Consider the following 7,500-nt stretch of genomic DNA (forward strand, 5'->3'; position numbering starts at 1 on the left):
TGCTAAGCGAGCGCTCTACCATCTGAGCTACATCCCCTTGGGTTTCACCTTATGTTCTCAGTGATTAGAAATTTCTCTTGGACAAGAAAGAAAAAGAGACAAATTTGAAATATGGATAAAATGTTAGAGCCTACGACACCAAGTATTCCCAGGCGGTCACCCATCCAAGTACTAACTTGGCCCAATGTTGCTTAACTGCAGTGATCGGACGAGAACTGGTGCTTTCAACATGGTATGGCCGTAGACATATATCAACGGAAAATGTGGCGTCAATTAAATGCAAAATGCATTACGAAGAGAAAATGTGGCGTGAAATGAATGCAAAACGTCCAACAGTACAGGAATCTACGGACAAGGAAGAAAAAGAGACAAATTTTGAAATATGGATAAAATGTTAAAGCCTACGACACCAAGTATTCCCAGGCGGTCACCCATCCAAGTACTAACTTGGCCCAATGTTGCTTAACTTCAGTGATCAGACGAGAACTGGTGCTTTCAACATGGTATGGCCGTATACATTTATCAAAGGAAAATGTGGCATAAACTAAATGGAAAATGCATTACCAAGAGAAATTACGTACAGATATCTACGGTAAATGATTTTAAGTTCTTGATTGGTTTCAGTGATTAGTGCGTTCTCTTTAACCCTGAATAAAGAAGTTTGTGACTGACTAAGACAGACACTCAACCCGAGCGGACTCAAGGTGAGCGAACCATCGAAGCAGAGCTGATACACACCTCTTGTAGAAGTGAATCAAGCAAAATTAGCTTGGTCGTTTTAGACAATGATGTAAAGTTACTTGGACAATCATATATTTTTGATATTTGTTAAAGGTCCGACCGGAAAAGTTAATTTTCATAAAATACAAGCACAAAGTAACTAAAATATTAATCCAAATAGGTATGTGTGATACTAAAAGATATCATTTTATCGAACAATAATAGTTGTCAACCCAAAACTCATGCCTTAACACGGAGAAAACAAAGCCTAACTGGGAACTAAATAGAGCTGCCATCTGGTGACAAAAACAGTAACTACACATTATATCATAGTGGTTGCATTGTATAAGGGCTTTAGGTGTAAAAAATGAACATAAGCAGTTGTCTGGTTTACATTTCTCAGACTTTGTTTTTTTTTTCTCAACTTATAAAAAAGGATGAAAAGATTTGCCTACGACACCAAGTATTCCCAGGCGGTCACCCATCCAAGTACTAACTTGGCCCAATGTTGCTTAACTGCAGTGATCGGACGAGAACTGGTGCTTTCAACATGGTATGGCCGTAGACATATATCAACGGAAAATTTGGCGTCAATTAAATGCAAAATGCATTACGAAGAGAAAATGTGGCGTGAAATGAATGCAAAACGTCCAACAGTACAGGAATCTACGGACAAGGAAGAAAAAGAGACAAATTTTGAAATATGGATAAAATGTTAAAGCCTACGACACCAAGTATTCCCAGGCGGTCACCCATCCAAGTACTAACTTGGCCCAATGTTGCTTAACTTCAGTGATCAGACGAGAACTGGTGCTTTCAACATGGTATGGCCGTATACATTTATCAAAGGAAAATGTGGCATAAACTAAATGGAAAATGCATTACCAAGAGAAATTACGTACAGGTATCTACGGTAAATGATTTTAAGTTCTTGATTGGTTTCAGTGATTAGTGGGTTCTCTTTAACCCTGAATAAAGAAGTTTGTGACTGACTAAGACAGACACTCAACCCGAGCGGACTCAAGGTGAGCGAACCATCGAAGCAGAGCTGATACACACCTCTTGTAGAAGTGAATCAAGCAATATTAGCTTGGTCGTTTTAGACAATGATGTAAAGTTACTTGGACAATCATATATTTTTGATATTTGTTAAAGGTCCGACCGGAAAAGTTAATTTTCATAAAATACAAGCACAAAGTAACTAAAATATTAATCCAAATAGGTATGTGTGATACTAAAAGATATCATTTTATCGAACAATAATAGTTGTCAACCCAAAACTCATGCCTTAACACGGAGAAAACAAAGCCTAACTGGGAACTAAATAGAGCTGCCATCTGGTGACAAAAACAGTAACTACACATTATATCATAGTGGTTGCATTGTATAAGGGCTTTAGGTGTAAAAAATGAACATAAGCAGTTGTCTGGTTTACATTTCTCAGACTTTGTTTTTTTTTTCTCAACTTATAAAAAAGGATGAAAAGATTTGCCTACGACACCAAGTATTCCCAGGCGGTCACCCATCCAAGTACTAACTTGGCCCAATGTTGCTTAACTGCAGTGATCGGACGAGAACTGGTGCTTTCAACATGGTATGGCCGTAGACATATATCAACGGAAAATTTGGCGTCAATTAAATGCAAAATGCATTACGAAGAGAAAATGTGGCGTGAAATGAATGCAAAACGTCCAACAGTACAGGAATCTACGGACAAGGAAGAAAAAGAGACAAATTTTGAAATATGGATAAAATGTTAAAGCCTACGACACCAAGTATTCCCAGGCGGTCACCCATCCAAGTACTAACTTGGCCCAATGTTGCTTAACTTCAGTGATCAGACGAGAACTGGTGCTTTCAACATGGTATGGCCGTAGACATTTATCAAAGGAAAATGTGGCATAAACTAAATGGAAAATGCATTACCAAGAGAAATTACGTACAGGTATCTACGGTAAATGATTTTATGTTCTTGATTGGTTTCAGTAATTAGTGGGTTCTCTTTAACCCTGAATAAAGAAGTTTGTGACTGACTAAGACAGACACTCAACCCGAGCGGACTCAAGGTGAGCGAACCATCGAAGCAGAGCTGATACACACCTCTTGTAGAAGTGAATCAAGCAATATTAGCTTGGTCGTTTTAGACAATGATGTAAAGTTACTTGGACAATCATATATTTTTGATATTTGTTAAAGGTCCGACCGGAAAAGTTAATTTTCATAAAATACAAGCACAAAGTAACTAAAATATTAATCCAAATAGGTATGTGTGATACTAAAAGATATCATTTTATCGAACAATAATAGTTGTCAACCCAAAACTCATGCCTTAACACGGAGAAAACAAAGCCTAACTGGGAACTAAATAGAGCTGCCATCTGGTGACAAAAACAGTAACTACACATTATATCATAGTGGTTGCATTGTATAAGGGCTTTAGGTGTAAAAAATGAACATAAGCAGTTGTCTGGTTTACATTTCTCAGACTTTGTTTTTTTTTTTCTCAACTTATAAAAAAGGATGAAAAGATTTGCCTACGACACCAAGTATTCCCAGGCGGTCACCCATCCAAGTACTAACTTGGCCCAATGTTGCTTAACTTCAGTGATCGGACGAGAACTGGTGCTTTCAACATGGTATGGCCGTAGACATTTGACCATGGAAAATGTGACTTATACTAAATGCAAAATGCTACAATACAGGAAAATTATGGAGGGATGATTTATTCTATACAACTCAGGTTGCACTTAACCAAAAATAAACAGAGAGAAAACCAAGCCTACCATGAACTAAAATGCTGCTGCCATCTGGTGAGACAATTTTGTTACTGTAATTTTAGAATAGCATGATGCCCGGGTAGCTCAGTCGGTAGAGCGTTAGGCTTTTAACCTAACGGTCCAGGGTTCGAGCCCCTGCTCGGGCGCTCCCATCTTTTGTTCAAGTCTCCAATCAGTGTGATACGTACGTAGCGACTAGAAAATGGCTGATTTATAAGAATTCCTCGATAGTCTAGTGGTGAGGATCTCCGCCTGTCACGTGGAAGGCCCGGGTTCGATTCCCGGTCGGGGAGAGATAACTTTTTCAACCTTGTGAAATTTCTTTTTTTTACCATTAAATATTTCCGCCACTGCAAACTGTTCAATTTGGTAAAAGTATTATCTGGCCCGTAGGGGGATCGAACCCGTGACCTTCGCGTTATTAGCACGACGCTCTAACCAACTGAGCTAACGGGCCTGACTGACATGATGTGTATAAGTATAAGCACAATACAAAAACTACATACTTTTTTTCTTCTCTACTTGATTTTCTTTTTCTTGCCTTCCATAATGTTTTCTGTCAACAAATGCTACTATTTTCTTTTCTCTAACCAAGTCCCATTAGCGCAGAGGATAGCGCGTTGGACTTCTAATCCAAAGGTCCTGGGTTCGATCCCCAGATGGGATGCTAACATTGCATTTTGGCTAACCTTTTTGGCTTATCAAAACATGGGATTTCTTAATCCGTGAACACTTTATTAACAGTCAGGATGGCCGAGTGGTCTAAGGCGCCAGACTCAAGGACAACTTCCTTGCTCTCTGATAGAGAGTGGATGTGAGAATTCTGGTCCTCGATGAGGGCGTGGGTTCGAATCCCACTTCTGACAAAACTATTTTTTCACATTTTTTCAAAACACAACCAGGAGATGAAAAAATGTTTGCCTGCCCCCGGTGAGGCTCGAACTCACGGCCTTCAGATTATGAGACTGACGCGCTGCCTACTGCGCTACGGAGGCTTGTTGGCAATATAGGATTACTACACTTTTTAAATGTACAAAAATGTACTCCTAGGCAACACAGATGAAAATGCGTCAGCCGGGAATCGAACCCGGGTCAACTGCTTGGAAGGCAGCTATGCTCACCACTATACCACTGACGCTTATTGTACAGGACTATAATGTACTCAAAAGTGAAAACCACAAATACATTTTTGCCTAGTAACTAGCACACTTTAGTCAGGAGTTTAAAGAAAAAAATTATGGCAATAAAGCTGTCTATCTGATGTAACAAGTTTCCGTGGTGTAGCGGTTATCACATCTGCCTAACACGCAGAAGGTCTCCGGTTCGATCCCGGACGGAAACAGAATCCCACGTGGTCTAACGGCTAGGATATCTGGCTTTCACCCAGGAGGCCCGGGTTCAACTCCCGGCGTGGGAAGTCTTTTGACACGAGTGATGCAATATTTACTTTGTTGTTTTTGTGTTTGTTGTTGTTGTTGTTATGTATGCTTTGCAAGTAATCTAGCTTAATCTCTTTCACAGACGAGGTGGCCGAGTGGTTAAGGCGTTGGACTGCTAATCCAATGGGCTCTGCCCGCGTGGGTTCGAATCCCATCTTCGTCGCGAGAATTATTTTGTGGAGCTTTGCTAAATCAGTGCTTGTCAGTCGTGATTTCATGCGTTTTGCAATGAGTGCCGCATTGTGGCAACCTGTCAGGTTGGCCGAGTGGTCTAAGGCGTGAGATTTAAGCTCTCATAATCGTAAGATTGCGTGGGTTCGAACCCCACACCTGACAAAAGACTTATTTTAACACTATACCAGGAAGGCCATGTGAGTTGCAAGGTAACTTTCTGGTTTTGCAAAAAAAAAATGAATAAAACACTAGAAACTAACAAAATCTGTAATTCGCAGCCGGCAGGATTCGAACCTGCGCGGGGAAACCCCATTGGATTTCAAGTCCAACGCCTTAACCACTCGGCCACGACTGCTGGCTCTGGCAGACGGCCATCCATCAATCCAGGATCACAGCTGGAAGCAATCGGCAGGTAAATTGATGAATTACAGGTTGCTACTGACAGTTAACAGGGCACAAGCCAGGCTTGATGGTCTAGGCGGCATGATTCTCGCTTCGGGTGCGAGAGGTCCCGGGTTCAACTCCCGGTCAAGCCCATGGTTTTGCCTAATACTTTTGAAAATTGAAAAGAAAAAAAATTTGGAGTCGTCGGGATTTGAACCCGAGACCTTCTAAATGCGAATCAGACGCTCTACCAGCTGAGCTACGACCCCTGGTCTCCATCATAGGGGCCGGACGAAAGCAGCGCCTTTTTTCTATTGGTCGCTTGCATTGTATAGTGGATAGAAAAAAGGGAAAAAAAGACTTTCCTTTAGTTTTGCATGAATTCAAAGTTGCAGCAATTCAAACATCTGACTCTGTGGCGCAACGGTAGCGCGTCTGACTCCAGATCAGAAGGCTGCGTGTTCAAATCACGTCAGGGTCAACAGAATTGTTTTTTTGCAATTTGTGTAACAAATGCTGATCTTTATGGACAACTAAATTCTATTCTCAAATGTACTTGCTTCGGCAGTACATATACTAAAATTGGAACGATACAGAGAAGATTAGCATGGCCCCTGCGCAAGGATGACACGCAAAATCGTGAAGCGTTCCACATTTTTGTGTCCGCATAACCCCATACAAATATTTTTTCACTAAAGTACTCATTTTGAACAACAGACAACTTCAAAGAAATAACAAAAATCATTGATAATTGGAGATGCCGGGGATCGAACCCGGGGCCTCATACATGCAAAGCATGCGCTCTACCACTGAGCTACATCCCCCTGTTGAATGCATGAGCTGACTAATACTCAAATGAATCTTTTAGCAATTTCAAAGTCTTTAACACAAGGTGCCAACCGCAATGGCTTAGGTTAGGTTAGGTTAGGCTAGGTTAGGCTAGGTTTAAATTGTGCCACGTGAACAGGCAAGCCTCTATAGCTCAGTGGCAGAGCACTGGTCTTGTAAACCAGGGGTCGAGAGTTCAATCCTCTCTGGAGGCAGTTAATTTTGTAAAATCACTCACTGGAAAAACAAATTTTTTTTTAGGTGTTTGATGCTTTTACACAGTAAGGCTGAAAAAAAAACTTAAGAAACAATTTTTCTTATTCGCACAACTGCCAGCACAACAGGCAGTTTGGCCGAGTGGTCTAAGGCGCTGGTTTTAGGCACCAGTCCGCAAGGGCGTGGGTTCGAATCCCACAGCTGTCAAAAATTTATTTTAGTAATAACTCGGTTACTATGAATTACAATTACAATTTAGTATCCTTCTGCCTTTCTAGATCAGATAAGATTCATCATTCTTGAGTGTACATACATAAACAATGAAATCAAAAGTTTCAAAGATTTTTACAAAACACATTGGAGGATTTTTCATGGCATAATTTAAATCACAAATCTTTATACATTTATATGGTTATTCAGTCAATTTTATCGAATTTGTTATTAACTTGATAGATTTAAAACAGTAGTAAAAAGAAAATACCAATCTATCTATATTCTTTAACAAACTTTTTTCCTTGATTGATTGTTGGTTAGTAAAGCATAGTTACAAAAAATTTTTGAAATCGAACCACAGTACCTGTATTTGATATTATGAGGTACTGCTAGAGAATATTTTAGTATTTTGGTAAGATAAAATGCTTTGATTAAGTAAAAAAAAATTTATTTTTGCTCTTTTCGTGGAAGACCCTGCCAGGTTTAAGGGTTGAAAAAGTGCTTGCTCTAGGTGAGGCTCGAACTCACAACCCCGGCATAACTTGTTGTACTGTCTATAAGTACCGTGCGCTAACCGATTGCGCCACTAGAGCAGCTTGCTTTCACTTTCCATATTTGCTACTACACTGCCTTCAAGAAACCTTGGAAGCACTGCAACCAAAACAACTTTTGCTAAAAAGATAATGTTACCCACGGCGAGACTCGAACTCGCAATCTTCGGTTTAGGAGACCGACGCCTTATCCATTAG

At 40.2% G+C, this 7,500-nt stretch overlaps 29 non-coding genes across 29 annotated transcripts in view; 13 read left to right on the top strand and 16 right to left on the bottom strand.

Annotated features, from left to right (window-relative positions):
* The window catches only part of TRNAA-AGC (transfer RNA alanine (anticodon AGC)), a 73-nt gene extending 36 nt beyond the window's left edge, over positions 1-37 (bottom strand). Inside the window, exon 1 of the tRNA in view lies at positions 1-37. This exon is cut by the window's left edge and continues 36 nt beyond it. This is a non-coding gene — a tRNA (tRNA-Ala).
* Positions 38-127: 90 nt separating this feature from the next.
* LOC145308399 (5S ribosomal RNA) lies at positions 128-246 on the bottom strand. The gene has a single exon (XR_013876233.1). It is a non-coding gene; the product is annotated as a 5S ribosomal RNA (ribosomal RNA).
* Positions 247-398: 152 nt separating this feature from the next.
* On the bottom strand, positions 399-517 carry LOC145308655 (5S ribosomal RNA). Its single transcript, XR_013876478.1, has one exon. It is a non-coding gene; the product is annotated as a 5S ribosomal RNA (ribosomal RNA).
* A 651-nt stretch (positions 518-1,168) lies between these two features.
* On the bottom strand, positions 1,169-1,287 carry LOC145308546 (5S ribosomal RNA). The gene has a single exon (XR_013876371.1). It is a non-coding gene; the product is annotated as a 5S ribosomal RNA (ribosomal RNA).
* Positions 1,288-1,439: 152 nt separating this feature from the next.
* On the bottom strand, positions 1,440-1,558 carry LOC145308656 (5S ribosomal RNA). Its single transcript, XR_013876479.1, has one exon. It is a non-coding gene; the product is annotated as a 5S ribosomal RNA (ribosomal RNA).
* Positions 1,559-2,209: 651 nt separating this feature from the next.
* Positions 2,210-2,328, bottom strand: LOC145308547 (5S ribosomal RNA). The gene has a single exon (XR_013876372.1). It is a non-coding gene; the product is annotated as a 5S ribosomal RNA (ribosomal RNA).
* Positions 2,329-2,480: 152 nt separating this feature from the next.
* Positions 2,481-2,599, bottom strand: LOC145308301 (5S ribosomal RNA). Its single transcript, XR_013876141.1, has one exon. It is a non-coding gene; the product is annotated as a 5S ribosomal RNA (ribosomal RNA).
* Positions 2,600-3,251: 652 nt separating this feature from the next.
* On the bottom strand, positions 3,252-3,370 carry LOC145308242 (5S ribosomal RNA). Its single transcript, XR_013876085.1, has one exon. It is a non-coding gene; the product is annotated as a 5S ribosomal RNA (ribosomal RNA).
* A 200-nt stretch (positions 3,371-3,570) lies between these two features.
* On the top strand, positions 3,571-3,643 carry TRNAK-UUU (transfer RNA lysine (anticodon UUU)). Its single transcript has one exon. It is a non-coding gene; the product is annotated as a tRNA-Lys (tRNA).
* A 75-nt stretch (positions 3,644-3,718) lies between these two features.
* TRNAD-GUC (transfer RNA aspartic acid (anticodon GUC)) lies at positions 3,719-3,790 on the top strand. The gene has a single exon. It is a non-coding gene; the product is annotated as a tRNA-Asp (tRNA).
* A 90-nt stretch (positions 3,791-3,880) lies between these two features.
* Positions 3,881-3,954, bottom strand: TRNAI-AAU (transfer RNA isoleucine (anticodon AAU)). Its single transcript has one exon. It is a non-coding gene; the product is annotated as a tRNA-Ile (tRNA).
* Positions 3,955-4,091: 137 nt separating this feature from the next.
* TRNAR-UCU (transfer RNA arginine (anticodon UCU)) lies at positions 4,092-4,164 on the top strand. Its single transcript has one exon. It is a non-coding gene; the product is annotated as a tRNA-Arg (tRNA).
* A 76-nt stretch (positions 4,165-4,240) lies between these two features.
* Positions 4,241-4,363, top strand: TRNAL-CAA (transfer RNA leucine (anticodon CAA)). The gene is made up of 2 exons: positions 4,241-4,278; positions 4,319-4,363. It is a non-coding gene; the product is annotated as a tRNA-Leu (tRNA).
* A 56-nt stretch (positions 4,364-4,419) lies between these two features.
* TRNAM-CAU (transfer RNA methionine (anticodon CAU)) lies at positions 4,420-4,492 on the bottom strand. Its single transcript has one exon. It is a non-coding gene; the product is annotated as a tRNA-Met (tRNA).
* A 71-nt stretch (positions 4,493-4,563) lies between these two features.
* TRNAG-UCC (transfer RNA glycine (anticodon UCC)) lies at positions 4,564-4,635 on the bottom strand. The gene has a single exon. It is a non-coding gene; the product is annotated as a tRNA-Gly (tRNA).
* A 131-nt stretch (positions 4,636-4,766) lies between these two features.
* TRNAV-AAC (transfer RNA valine (anticodon AAC)) lies at positions 4,767-4,839 on the top strand. Its single transcript has one exon. It is a non-coding gene; the product is annotated as a tRNA-Val (tRNA).
* Positions 4,840-4,842: 3 nt separating this feature from the next.
* TRNAE-UUC (transfer RNA glutamic acid (anticodon UUC)) lies at positions 4,843-4,914 on the top strand. The gene has a single exon. It is a non-coding gene; the product is annotated as a tRNA-Glu (tRNA).
* A 103-nt stretch (positions 4,915-5,017) lies between these two features.
* On the top strand, positions 5,018-5,099 carry TRNAS-GCU (transfer RNA serine (anticodon GCU)). Its single transcript has one exon. It is a non-coding gene; the product is annotated as a tRNA-Ser (tRNA).
* Positions 5,100-5,188: 89 nt separating this feature from the next.
* Positions 5,189-5,272, top strand: TRNAL-UAA (transfer RNA leucine (anticodon UAA)). Its single transcript has one exon. It is a non-coding gene; the product is annotated as a tRNA-Leu (tRNA).
* A 111-nt stretch (positions 5,273-5,383) lies between these two features.
* TRNAS-UGA (transfer RNA serine (anticodon UGA)) lies at positions 5,384-5,465 on the bottom strand. Its single transcript has one exon. It is a non-coding gene; the product is annotated as a tRNA-Ser (tRNA).
* Positions 5,466-5,573: 108 nt separating this feature from the next.
* TRNAP-CGG (transfer RNA proline (anticodon CGG)) lies at positions 5,574-5,646 on the top strand. Its single transcript has one exon. It is a non-coding gene; the product is annotated as a tRNA-Pro (tRNA).
* Positions 5,647-5,690: 44 nt separating this feature from the next.
* TRNAA-CGC (transfer RNA alanine (anticodon CGC)) lies at positions 5,691-5,763 on the bottom strand. The gene has a single exon. It is a non-coding gene; the product is annotated as a tRNA-Ala (tRNA).
* Positions 5,764-5,903: 140 nt separating this feature from the next.
* On the top strand, positions 5,904-5,975 carry TRNAW-CCA (transfer RNA tryptophan (anticodon CCA)). The gene has a single exon. It is a non-coding gene; the product is annotated as a tRNA-Trp (tRNA).
* Positions 5,976-6,046: 71 nt separating this feature from the next.
* Positions 6,047-6,153, top strand: LOC145308160 (U6 spliceosomal RNA). The gene has a single exon (XR_013875998.1). It is a non-coding gene; the product is annotated as a U6 spliceosomal RNA (small nuclear RNA).
* A 93-nt stretch (positions 6,154-6,246) lies between these two features.
* On the bottom strand, positions 6,247-6,318 carry TRNAA-UGC (transfer RNA alanine (anticodon UGC)). The gene has a single exon. It is a non-coding gene; the product is annotated as a tRNA-Ala (tRNA).
* Positions 6,319-6,465: 147 nt separating this feature from the next.
* Positions 6,466-6,537, top strand: TRNAT-UGU (transfer RNA threonine (anticodon UGU)). Its single transcript has one exon. It is a non-coding gene; the product is annotated as a tRNA-Thr (tRNA).
* A 128-nt stretch (positions 6,538-6,665) lies between these two features.
* On the top strand, positions 6,666-6,745 carry TRNAL-UAG (transfer RNA leucine (anticodon UAG)). Its single transcript has one exon. It is a non-coding gene; the product is annotated as a tRNA-Leu (tRNA).
* Positions 6,746-7,254: 509 nt separating this feature from the next.
* Positions 7,255-7,344, bottom strand: TRNAI-UAU (transfer RNA isoleucine (anticodon UAU)). Its single transcript is given in 2 exon segments — positions 7,255-7,290; positions 7,307-7,344. It is a non-coding gene; the product is annotated as a tRNA-Ile (tRNA).
* A 94-nt stretch (positions 7,345-7,438) lies between these two features.
* Positions 7,439-7,500, bottom strand: part of TRNAR-CCU (transfer RNA arginine (anticodon CCU)) — a 73-nt gene continuing 11 nt past the window's right edge. The window contains exon 1 of the tRNA in view: positions 7,439-7,500. This exon is cut by the window's right edge and continues 11 nt beyond it. This is a non-coding gene — a tRNA (tRNA-Arg).

This window comes from Acartia tonsa, chromosome 15 (assembly GCF_053477335.1).
Source record: "Acartia tonsa isolate MP-2025a chromosome 15, ASM5347733v1, whole genome shotgun sequence".
NCBI lineage: Eukaryota > Metazoa > Arthropoda > Copepoda > Calanoida > Acartiidae > Acartia > Acartia tonsa.